A 13,377-nucleotide genomic window follows, 5' to 3' on the forward strand; every position below is an offset into this window, starting at 1 on the left:
AGCCGTAGGCCTCTCTCCCACTGTACAGGACTCTCAAATCTAGCTGAGTTTAGTACTGCATCCAAATGTTCAATTGACTCTCAAATCTAGCTGTGTTTAGTATTGTTCTCCATTGTTCTGTTAGGCATAGGCCGCTCTCCCACTATAAAGGACTCTCAAATCTAGCTGTGTTTAGCATTGGATTCCACTGTTCTGTAAGCCATAGGCCTCTCTCCCACTATACAGGACTCTCAAATCTAGCTGTGTTTAGTATTGGATTCCATTGTTCTGTTAGGCGTAGGCCTCTCTCCCACTATACAGCACTCTCAAATCTAGCTGTGTTTAGATTTGGACTCTACTGTTCTTTTAGGAGTAGGCCGGTCTCCCACTATACAGGATTCTGAAATCTAGCTGTGTTTAGTATTGTACACAACTGCCTCAAATTGACCCTCAAATCTAGCTGTGTTTAGTATTGTTGTCCATTGTTCTGTTAGGCACAGGCCTCTCTCCCACTATACAGGACTCTCAAATCTAGCTGTGTTTAGTATTGTACACAACTGCCTCGAATTGACCCTCAAATCTAGCTGTGTTTAGTATTGTTCTCCATTGTTCTGTTAGGCATAGGCCTCTCTCCCACTATACAGGACTCTCAAATCTAGCAGTGTTTAGTATTGGACTCCACTGTTCTGTTAGGCGTAGGCCTCTCTTCCACTATACAGGACTCTGAAATCTAGCTGTGTTTAGTATTGGACTCCGTTGTTCTGTTAGGCGTAGGCCTCTCTCCCACTATACAGGACTCTCAAATCTAGCTGTGTTTAGATTTGGACTCTACTGTTCTTTTAGGAGTAGGCCGATCTCCCACTATACAGGATTCTGAAATCTAGCTGTGTTTAGTATTGTACACAACTGCCTCAAATTGACCCTCAAATCTAGCTGTGTTTAGTATTGTTCTCCATTGTTCTGTTAGGCATAGGCCTCTCTCCCACTATACAGGACTCTCAAATCTAGCAGTGTTTAGTATTGGACTCCACTGTTCTGTTAGGCGTAGGCCTCTCTTCCACTATACAGGACTCTGAAATCTAGCTGTGTTTAGTATTGGACTCCATTGTTCTGTTAGGCGTAGGCCTCTCTCCCACTATACAGGACTCTCAAATCTAGCTGTGTTTAGATTTGGACTCTACTGTTCTTTTAGGAGTAGGCCGATCTCCCACTATACAGGATTCTGAAATCTAGCTGTGTTTAGTATTGTACACAACTGCCTCAAATTGACCCTCAAATCTAGCTGTGTTTAGTAGTGTTCTCCATTGTTCTGTTAGGCATAGGCCTCTCTCCCACTATACAGAGCTCTCAAATCTAGCTGTGTTTAGTATTGTGCACAACTGCCTCAAATTGACCCTCAAATCTAGCTGTGTTTAGTATTGTACACAACTGCCTCAAATTGACCCTCAAATCTAGCTATGTTTAGTATTGTTCTCCATTGTTCTGTTAGGCATAGGTCTCTCTCCCACTATACAGGACTCTCAAATCTAGCTGTGTTTAGTATTGTACACAACTGCCTCAAATTGACCCTCAAATCTAGCTGTGTTTAGTATTGTACTCCATTGTTCTGTTAGGCATAGGTCTCTCTCCCACTATACAGGACTCTCAAATCTAGCTGTGTTTAGTATTGGCCTCCACTGTTCTGCAGAGCACAGATACATTGCCACCTAACATTGCCACTGTGCCATGTCCACCCAAAGCAGAGCTCGTTGAGAAGTACTAATCCCGGTATAAATGATTATAATCTGATTGTCTTTTTGAAACAAATGTTATTGTACAGTGTACATATAAAGTATACTAACCCTAACCCCTCCCTTCACCATCCTGAGTGGTAAACAACCTGGGTGTCATCTTTGACTTCTCTCTCTATTCACCTCATATCGCTGACCTTGTCAATATGTGTATGTATATATTTTAGTTGTTGCAACTAAGCTTCGCAATCTCATGTAAATGCTGCGCACTGTTACCTGAGGGGAGGCTTGCGCATTGCAAATAATAAAACAAACAATAAATCTCACTTTCAGCTCAACTCCTCTGATACTTTATACTTTTCCTCACCTTCCCCCAAAAAGTCAATGTCTCCATAGTTATGGTACTCTGGGGCTGCAAAGCTTGCGGACAACGAGGACAAACTTGGGGGGGCTTGGAACTGGCTTCTTTCACGTTGCAGATATGAGAGAAGCCAGTTTGCATTAGCACAGTGAGGCCTAGTACAAAGATGGAGTCCAAAATTCAAGTTCTCGCGGATGGCTTTACGCAGGATGTTGCAAAGTAGGAATGTACGCTCATTCAGAATGAAGGTCACCAGCTTTGATTTTTTGCTCGCGGGCTGGAGAGGCCAATGACTCGCACTGGCAGTATAAGGTTCTATTGTTTTTTGACCTTGAGAGACAGGGACCATGCCGAAAGGACTTCATTTGAAGGAGGGGTACAATAACGTAAGAGACGATAAGGCTGCAAATTCTGAAACTAGACTGAGTTTCATGTTAGTTCAGTATATGAAAAATCGTTGGCACAAACAGAGTGGGATTTACGGACTGCATTACGCAGAGACAATGGAAACGGCAAATATAATGTAAGTAACTCTTTAGACGATTTTATACCGGAATATAATACCAATAGCGTACCGTTAAAGCCAGGTTAAGTTGTACTTGTTCGTTCTGTGTGGCATATTACAATGGAGAGCAAGTAAAACATTTGTGGGATCGTCTCACTACCGGGCACATGGGCATGCATGTCCCCATTCGACACGCATGTAGACAAACAGTCGCTTCTCAGTGGTTCAATGCTAATAAATTATTATCGGGCCTCATTACGACCCTGGCGCTAAGTGGTTAACGGCGCCGTAAAAGGCTGCGGCGCCGTTAACCACTTAGCGCCTTACTAAGAGTTCCCTTTGCGGGACCCGACCAGAACGTCTGATCTGGACCAGCCGTTAAAGTAGGGACCCGCAAAGGGACCTCGCAGGCAATTACGGTATCGCAATTTGCGGTACCGTAATTGCCGCCTTCCCCATTCCCATTGAGCCCTATGGGGCAAAAATGAGAATGGGGAAGGGCCATGGGGAAATGGGGAAATACTGCCGCGCCAACCTTGGAATGGGGCGGTATTTCCCCATTTCCCAGTGGAGGACTCGTTACAACACCGGCACCAACCATGGTGCTAATAGCGCCATGGTTTAGCGCTGGTGTTGTAATGAGGGCCATTGTGTGTTATCCTCGATTTCTTTTGTCAGTTTGCGTATTGCTTTTCGAGCTGAACAATGTCCTTTGCGCTATCCTCGCAATCAAATAGTTTCACCTCGGTCCTAATAAATAAAATGAATAATAGTAATAAAGATCGGCTAGTGAGAGTAATTTCAATTTTTATGTTTTCAAAACTGGTACATCCTACCGTACTGCGACTGCCACCTATTCCAGACCCCGGCCGACGGTTTCTTCAATTGCCAGCTGCAGCTTCTTGTTAACAACTGCACTACCTTGACTATTTTATGGGACGTTCCCCAAGGGACCATATGCCCTTACGCAGTACTAGGGGCTAGAAGCAACATATCAATCTTTATGGTCGCCTAGTTGATGGAACAGCCTTGCGATTCACCGTGCGACCAAAGTACTTCTTTTAACGAAAACCAACACCCTGTGTACCATAAAGGAACAGCGCGTGACTCACGATAAACTTTTGCGGATTTGCGGATCGAGAGCAAAGAAAAAAATGTCCATTCCGATTTAATATGCCAATTGCTGAATATTCTCTAAACATTTAACCTAAAATAAATGTACTTTACCAAATGTACAATCTTGCTGTTTGATTTTAAACTACAGTTTCATATTCCGAATTGCATACCTCTCAACCATTTGTGTTGTAAAGGCGGGTGAAAACACCCGATTTTATTTTTGGCGGGTGAGAGGCCCATTGAAATGAATGGGCGTGCAGGAGGCTTGGCGGCTGAGTCAGCTGTTTACAAGGCGGGTGACACCCGCCAAAAGCGTGTGAGTTGAGAGCTATGGAATTGTGGCACGCTGTGTTGTGAGATGATCTGTGTTGGTTTCCGGGTTCTGTGTGAAGTCGGAAAGTTTAGTTTAGTTTAGTTTAGTTTATTATTTGTAGACCGCGCCAGACCCTGGGGCATCAGGGCGCAAATGACAGGAATATGCTCAACTTAGTTACAGGTACATGGTAGGTAGGACAGTACAGGGACATCAGACAAGTTACAGTAGGCAGATATATACAAGGCAGGATCTAGGTCCAGAAAAGAAGTTTTACAGGTGCAGGTATTCTTGAGAGGATATAAGATAATAATATACACAGCAATAATATACAGGCACCAGGAACATTACATTGCAAGGAGAAAGAAGCAGATTCAAATAGCCTGGTAATGGGTGCAAGTAGAGCTTCAGGTTGGTGCGTCAACGGATACAAGCAGGTCAGGTTAGTTAGGTGTCATTTTGCTCTCAACCAATTGGTCAAGTTCTGTCTGAATTTCACAAAGGGCTGGGGTTCTCTAATGCCATGGGGTAGGGAGTGTAGAAGACGACTGGGCACGTTTGGCTACGCAGCACAGTAACGTCACGGAGCTAGGCAGGGAATATGAATGCTTTGTTGATGTCAGGCTCAGGGGCGGGGGATATGATTTAGTGCCGCAAAAGCAGGTCACCCAGGGCGATGCGGCAAGTGATAAGATTATCACAAAATGGCAGCGCCCTGCTGCCTGTTTTCACGTGTGTTTAGTAGACGAAAAATCGGGTAAGGTCCATAGGAAATATTTCAACTATCGACCGACTTAGGCTTAAAAACACATGGCCGACCCGTAGGGACAATAACATTTTTTGACCGAACCATACCTTTAAATTCCAGAAGCTCCTCAAGACATTCCTCCTTACCTACTCCTACCCCCACTTTCCTGTGCTAATGTCACAGTTGCTTGTTTGGTGTGAAGGGCTCTTATGCATCCTCGGGCTCTGACCTCGCACACTGAATCGCCCTCAGCTTCTGTCAATCTACAGCACTTGCCTCGGCTCACCCTCCACCCTGGAGGCTCACACTTACCTTACATTGCACTTCACCTGTTGCTCACCCATGAGCACCTCCACACCTATCCCATCCCCCCTTCCTTCTGTACTTGCACCTTCTGAACACTCACCAGGCATAGTAGGTTCGTCCTCCACCCCACCCATTATATTTAATATTTCTTTATGTATTTTGTTTGTTTTACATCCACATAGCTCTCAACTCACACGCTTTTGGCGTATGTCACCCGCCTTGTAAAGAGCTGACTCACCCGCCAAGCCTTCTGCACGCCCATTCGTTTCAATGGGCCTTTCACCCGTCAAAAATAAAATCGGGTGTTTTCACTCGCCTTTGCGACGGAAATGGGGGAGAGCTATGCATCCCCTTGTCCCCTCACTGTTGCCCTCTGGGGGCTTTGAAACAGAATTCTGTATGAGCGCCTAACAAGCGAACAATACATAAATAAATTAAGTAAAATAAACACATACCTGCAACAAGAAAAAATGAAAAAAATATGCATTAATTTGCGTGCATTGCAGACTAGGCACAGATCCTGGCTTCAATACTACTCAAATGTGTGATATGGGGCAAAAAACTGGATGTTGCTGTGGTTTTTTGGTGTAACTTTGAAAACGAAGCGTTTCCGAATTTACAAAGTTATGTCCTTTTAAAGCAGAACATTAATTTAGCCCTCGAAGTTGAAACGTAAACACATGCATGCTGTGAGGCGAAAAGATGAGAACGTGGACGTGTGCAGTACATCACACACTGCGCTCCAATCCTGGATTCGGCGCATAAGTGTGAAGCCGGGTTCTGGGAGCAGTTTGCATCTCTTCTCCGGGTTAGGTGGGTGCTAGACATGTGTGCTCATGTCTGTGTTAACATTTCTGCACAGGAATGATGGGAAAGAAACAAGCAACTTGAGGTATATGTAGACATGTTTGTGTGCATGATGTCTTGAACGGGTGCATTGGGCCTGGGCCTTGCCCCTGCTGGTTTGGCGCAGTGCACTCTCCGTGGAGCATTGTGCGAGCATTGCCTGGCGCTGAGGCAAAGGAGGCAGAGGCGATGGGCTATGTTTGGGCGGGTGTGGCGGCCCCGTTGGGCTAGACGTGCGTTTCCTCTTTCGGTGGTTGGGCTCCATACCACCCCCCACCCCCACCCTCCCTCATGTCCAGCAGCGCCCAGCGAGCCGCAGACCACAGGTAAGGGGCAGGGTTACAAGCCCCCCCCACCTTGCTCTTAAGGGGGAGGGGGACACGCGAGCCTGCACTGGGGGAGGGGCACGTCTGCCCCCGAGTCACGCCTGGCCGGGGTGCGGGAGGGGCAGAACAAAGAGCAATGGCTGCCCTCCCCCTCCCACTTGGTGTGCACCCCCATAAGCAGAGCGCAGTGGGAAGCGCCCTCATTTGCATATATAATGACGCCACAGTGAGCCCTGACTACTTCTTGTGATCAGCTGTAGTTGGGTCCTGACGAAGAACATGTCCAGGCCAGCAACACCCACATCCCTGGCAAACCAGCATCTGTCACTAGCTTTACCCTCCCCACCCCCATGTTTCATTGCGAGATGACTTAGAAAGGACTTACATCATGAGAATGTGCTGGGAGCATATTGAGTTAAAATAGTATCATTGTATTGTTATCCCCTTTGTTGAATGGAAGACTACAGGTCCCAGATTGCAATTCGGTAGAAGGCTAAACAAAATGTCCTTTTTGGTTGAGTTCTGTAAACGTACTTTCTTGACTTGAAGACAGAGCAAAAGATAACCTGCTATTTGTTTTATTGTCTGACAAAGTCATGCTTCATATTATATCATGTGAAGAAAATGTGGCCTTAGTAAATCAAATGAGAACTCATGAAACCAAAGGGAGACATCGTTTAAACATTGTATGTGACATTTTCTAATTGTCTTGAAAAGAATGAATACAATTGGATGGCTAACTGGTAGTGTGTGTGTGCTTTCAGTATAAAAATACCCCTTCTGCAGGTCTTGCCCATAGCAATGGTTACTTAATTGAATCATCACTTGTTCAAAGTGCAAGCTAAGTAGCCAATGTGTAACCCCAGTGTAGGGTGTTTGTCTCCAGAGCTTCACGTGGGGTTGGGTGTTGACTGCGTGGCCTTGCTGGGGCAGCAGAAAGAGACCCTCGGCCTCGTTCCTGAAACCAGCAGAGCCCTTCTAGAATGCAATGCATGTTACCTCGTATACACGTGGCAGCTGGATACTGCAGGCCCTTTGGAGCCCCAGGCTCTGGGCTATGGCAAAGACTCCGCCCCACACAGTGATGTACAGTGTATTAAGGTGTTATGTATAGAAAACCTCCGGACCTTAACTCTCCAATGTCCTGGATAAGGGGGGGTAGGGCTCTCCAGTTAAGCCTCCTTGTAGTGTCCCAGCATTTGTGTCTGTCATCCTGTTCCATGTCTTTAGCCCTGGGCCTCGACACAGGACTCATTTGACAGGAAGAGGAGGAGCATTTTACTACGATGTATAAAGAGACATGAATTATTCCCCCAACTGTGGGAGATGCAATGGAACCCTACCAGCAGGCAGAGAAGTACAACTTCAGTAGAGCTGACTGGAGCGGCTAGAAGGAAGAGCTGAACAGCAAGTCCACATCAAACTCGCTGAGCATCAAGGAAGACATCGACAGGGCCGTGGAAGACTTCACAATAGCAGTCCAGCAGGCAATCGAGAGCAAGGTTCCAAAGCAGAAGACAAACCAATGTTCCATCTACGACCTACTGAGAGGCATCCCGCCGTCAATCGCCCACGAGATCCAAGCCGACGCCAGTGGCAGAAGTTCTGCACGCCTGATCTCATGCAGAAGTACAACACGCTCACAAGACTCCTGCAGGAGAAAATCAGACAGTACCGTGGAGAGAAGTGAGAGGCCGCAACAGCCAAGCTGAAGGAGTCGGACAACTCAGTATGGAGAATGACTCGTCGCCTGACTGGGAAGAAGGAGCCAAGCCCACCAATCCAGGGACAAACCCACCCAGTATTCAGCAACAAGGACAAGGCAGAGGTCCTTGCCGAGACATTGGAGGCTTCGTTCACCCCAAACAAGGTAAGTAGCCTCTCAGACAGAGTGGAGGAAGAAGTTGAGAAGCATCTTGCAGAAGACTGAACCGGGTTGGGAGCAGAAGATATCAAGAAGTGCACAAGCTCTGAGTTAGCAGGACTTGCAGAGAAGCTGGTGAACGGCAAGGCACCAGGGAGCAACGGAATAACCAACCTGGCAATCAAGAAGCTCCCGCCGGCATCAATGTAACACATCACAGAGATCTTCAATACATGCATGAGGCTCCATCACTTCCTGAGATCCTGGAAAAAAGCAAGGGTCATTGTTTTCCCAAAAGCCGGCAAACCACGGAGAGATCCTGCAAACTACCGCCCCATCAGCCTGCTCTCTGGATTATCGGAGATGCTGGAGAAGGTCCTTCTCGCCCGACTCATCGACTTCGCCTCCGAAAGAAATCTGCTCGCAAAGGGACAGTTTGGATTTCGAAAGGAGCATGCAACAACAATCTAATAGCAAAGGAACAGTTTGGATTTCGAAAGGAGCATGCAACGACCCATCAACCGCTGAGAGTGGTGGGTACCATCAGCCACGGATTCAACATCAAGAAGTCCACAGGAATCGTCTTCCTGGATGTCGCCAAAGCATTCGACCGAGTCTGGCACAAGGGACTGCTGCACAAGATGATTGGCCTGGGATTTCCGAACTACCTGGTGAAGACGATTGCAAGTTACCTGGGAGACCGCACCTTCCATTGTGCCATGCGGTCTCAGATGTCCTCGTCCTCATCACATCCCATCCGAGCAAGCGTGCCACAGGGATCGAACCTCGGACCCTTCATTTTCAATATCTTCACCAATGACATCCCGACAGCCCTCCACAAGATCGAACTGGCGCTGTATGCAGCCCATGTTGCAGTCCTCTCCCAGTCATTCAGCAAAAAGGAAGTGGCAAAGAATCTGCAAGCTTCATTGGATACCATCGCAACGTGGTACAGAAACTGGCGGATAGAACTCAACACCAGCAAGACAACTGCAATGCTGTTCACCAGAAAGAAGATCAAGGAGCACCCACTCATCAGCCTCAAAGGAGCGACCATCAAATGGGAGAGCAGCAGCCGCTACCTCGGTGTGACCCTGGACAGCATACTCAACTGCGGAAGCCATATCGAGAATACTCAGCAGAAGGCAACAGGAAAGATGGCAGCGCTGTACCCACACCTGAAGACCAAGTGCGTGCCCCTCCGAACAAAGATCAACGTCTACAAGGCGAACATGAGACCTACCCTGATGTATGCCTCCCCAGCATGTATTACCTGCCATGAGCGACACCAGAAGAGTCTGCAGATAGTCCGGAACAAGGCCCTCCGTTTATCATCTGGAGTTCTAATCTTCACAAGGATAGCAGACCTTCACAGAGACCTGGACATCGGGATGTTGGACGAACATCTAGCGAAGCTGAGTAAGAACTTCTGCCAAGGACTAGATCAGAAACTGAACCCTTTGATCAGAAGACTCACTGCCACCACTGCAAACCCCTTCGACCGCAACCCGCGGCCCATCACTGCGAAGACCCTGCAAAACCAGACCTACTGGGACAAGACCACACAGACCAAGAAGAATCCTAACCCACGACTATACACTCAACCCAAGAAGATGGAGTAATGAGGCTCAAGCCTCGGTATCCAAAAATCACTGCTGATGGATAAAATCTATCAGCAAGAAGAAGACAGACAGCCGCAGCCCCAACTCTGTTTTGGTGTTATTATTGCCTGCGGCACCAACAGTTAATCTTTATTGAATGCATTTAAGTGTACGAGTCGCGGTTGTGGGTTTGTGTACTTGCGCATATCGGTAGCGTCGGACACCTGCAGGCCTTCAATTCGGGCTGTGACCTGCCATGCTGCTGGATCGGACCTGTTTCCAAGAGAATTGCAATGAATCGCGTGCCTGCTCGCAAAGCTGAGTATTAGATGAGGTCTATGTTCGCCAAGCGGCGCACTGGCTGCAGAAGGAACAAGCTCCTGTCAGGAGCCCCCCGGCCGACAATCTTCTCCTGCACACAGTCATATTTTATAAAGAGCTGGCTTCACATATTTCTTCCAGTGCACTGTCATCATCTCCATAACGTGCTGACACACGTCATCAAAGGCACTGCTGTAGTTCATGATGTGCTGCCAGCCATGCCATTGGGTGAGCCTGACCCCATAGTGCAGTGTCTGCCTGCTTGCATGCTGCAGGAGGAAGGGGACAGCACACTGGGGCGGGATCCACAGCATGACAGACTGGTAACCAGGCCCCGTGGCAACATGTGGCCTACCGAGCATGTGCACAGACTCGCCTGTCCACAAGTTAAAGAGTCAGGGCAGTGGTGTGGCAAACCCTCATTGAAGTGATCATGTTGTAAAGTGACACCTCCAGTGTTCAGTCCTGCCGTCTGTGTTCTTTTTATCTACTGTGCCGTGTAGAGGGGTTGGGGGTTCATGAATCTCTGCAGCTACAGGCTGTTCCAACATTGGATATCTCGGACCGCAGCAATCTTGCACCACGATGGAACAGATGGTTAAAGGATTTATGCATCTACATCAACGCCACTGGGGTAAGGGAAAAAAAGACACCTAAGAGACATACTCATGCATTTGCTGGAGCCAACAGTACAAGACATTGGGCCTTATTATGAGTTTGCTGGTCTGGGAACAAGGGTGCTGGTAAGCTCACCGGAACCCGGGTTTCCGGACCGGCAAACTTCGTGTCTGCCTGCCATGGCTGTTGTGCCTGACATGTCTGATCCTGCCGGACGCAGCAGCCGCAGTAGGCAGACTCCTCACGGAAGCGCTGGCACCGTTAACAACAGTGCTGGCGCTTCCGAGTCCCCACTCCCATAGAGTCCTATGGGATTCAATGGGAACGGGGACTTAAATTTTACCGGCGCCTGACTTCCCGGGCTGCCGGAGTTGTAATCTCCCTGTGGCAACGGGAAGTCAGACGCCGGTAAAATATTACGAGTCCGGCAGCAACCCGCCAGTAACACTGGCAGGGTTTCCACCGGACTCGTAATTAGGCCCATTGTCTTCGAGATGCTAGATAATGCCACCGACAGGTTTGCAGGAATGATTCACTCATTAAACACCTACTTTGCTCGGCATGATTATGGGAGACATATATTTCACACAACCACTCAAGAGAAAGGCGAGACGTTGGACACATTCGTGATGAGATTGTCAAAATCACAATGCTGGATCCTCTTTCTCAATTATTCAACGGATGAAGCCCTGAAATCGCAGGTGATTGAGGGCCGCGAGTCTGCAGAGTGCCTGAAAAAGTTATTAAAGAAAACCAGGTCTCTGGAGGAAATCCTGATGCTTGCGAGGGCCGGCATGGCCATTTCCATGCAAGCAGAGTCATTGGGCAACCTCAAAATTACATAGACAGTGGCTGCTTCGCCTATATGTTGGGTCCAGACGACAGATAGATCAACCAACAAGTAGCAATGCAAATGATATCGGTGTGGTTATAATTTCCCTCATGTCTGTCCCTGTCCAGCAATTGCACATGTGTGTGATGCCTGCGGGTGTGAGAATCATTTTCAGTCGGTGTGTAAAAACATCAGATATGTCCAGCCATCTGCAGACCGCAGAAGCTCAGACAGGGCAGAGATAGTCCCCTCTCAACCAAACCTGGGTCTCCAGGAATCCCCATATAGAGCCAGGAAGGCGAGATGAATACAGCAGAGCGTCTACCCCAGAAGAACCAAGAAGGAAGTCTATGCGACACAACTTAAGATATGTAACATCTTCACCCAAACTCAAGACGACTCGGACTCATCATCGAGTGGTGATCGCAAGTGAGGATATGTCCATGCCATAGAGAATAACACAGCAGCTGAATACAGCCAGACCCTATTACTTCAGATAAATAGAAGTGCACAAGAGTTTCTAATTGACACAGGAGCCACAGTTAATGCGATCAATGAAGACACATATCAAGGTCTTTAAACTTCGGTCTCCTGACATTGACATATATCCCTATGGAGCTACCACACCACTCCAGTGCGGAGGAATGCTTGAAACAACCTGCTCATATAAGGACACATCTGAGAAGTTGACCATCCATGTTGTGAAAAGGGAGGTGTATCCTCAGCTTCAAGTCAGCCATGCACATGGGGTTAGTTCACGTAATGTATCAAAATATGTTTGCATACACCACAGATCCAAAGGACTGTCAAGATGTGTCCTTCGTTGTTCCCTGGGTTGGGAAAGGTAAAGGTCACACAAATTAAACTGCACATCAACCCGGATGTTAAATCTGTCGCTCAGCATTACAGTGGGATCCTGATGAATATCCAAGGACAGGTGGAAGATGAAATACAGTTGTTACTAAACCAAGATATTATTGAACACCCGACAGGGCCCACTCCATGGGTTTCACCGATTGTCCCCGTACCCAAAAAGGAAAATGGTGGGAAGATTTTCATTTGTGTGGACATGCGTGCACCCAACTTTGCTATTGAAAGAGAAAGGCATCCATCTCCAAGAATGACAGATATGATGCATCTGTTGCATGGGTCAAAGGTATTTTCAAAGTTGGACCTTAACAAAAGGTACTACCAGTTAGAACTGCACCCTGAATCTCGTTATAGCACTACGTTCACAACACACTTGGGCTTATTCCGATACAAGAGGCTCAGCTTCAGAGTTTCATCAACAGGTGAGATTTTTCAAAATGAAATTCATCAAATCATACGGCACATTCCTCAGTGCCTTAATTACAGTGATGTCATTTTAATCTTTGGGGCCACACTAGAGGTTCATGACGACACTCTACGATGCGTTACCGTCATTGGAGAATGCAAATGTGACACTGACTGTGGCCAAGTGTGAGGTCAGCAAATAAACATTAACATTCTTTGGACATATATTCCCAAGTGTAGGCCTACAGCCTGACCCGTCGAAGGTGCAAGCCTTGGTTGCCACGCTCACATCAGCAGTGCAGTCATTTCTGGGAATGGCCAGCTACTGCACAAGATGCATTCAGGATTTTGCATCGGTTAGTGCACGTTTGCAACTCCTTACCAGCAAAGGATAGGAATTCATATGGTCTTCAGAGTGTGAGGAAGCCTTTAGGGTAATAAAGTCACGCATCTGATTGGCATCTTGCGTGGATTACTATGATCCTGACCTGGAAACGGAGCTAACCGTAGATGCAAGTCCAGTAGGTTTGGGATCCATACTAGCGCAGTTCAAACCAGATTCATCGTCGCCCCGACGCATTGTTGCATATGCCAGTCTGAGTCTATCGTCTGCTGAATGCGCCTACTCGCAACCCG

The 13,377-nt window shown here is 47.4% G+C and overlaps 1 protein-coding gene across 2 annotated transcripts in view; it reads left to right on the forward strand.

The window, feature by feature from the left end:
- Positions 1 to 6,182: 6,182 nt before the first annotated feature.
- LOC138468393 (zinc finger protein 84-like) overlaps positions 6,183 to 13,377 on the forward strand; it is a 145,881-nt gene continuing 138,686 nt past the window's right edge. For both annotated transcript variants that reach the window (XM_069608935.1, XM_069608936.1), the window contains exon 1: positions 6,183 to 6,230. The gene's annotated coding sequence lies outside the window, so the exon portion shown is untranslated. The remainder of the gene's footprint in view (positions 6,231 to 13,377) is intronic.

The sequence above is a fragment of the Ambystoma mexicanum genome, chromosome 4q (assembly GCF_040938575.1).
Source record: "Ambystoma mexicanum isolate Mex_15411 chromosome 4q, UKY_AmexF1_1, whole genome shotgun sequence".
Taxonomy (NCBI): Eukaryota; Metazoa; Chordata; class Amphibia; order Caudata; family Ambystomatidae; genus Ambystoma; species Ambystoma mexicanum.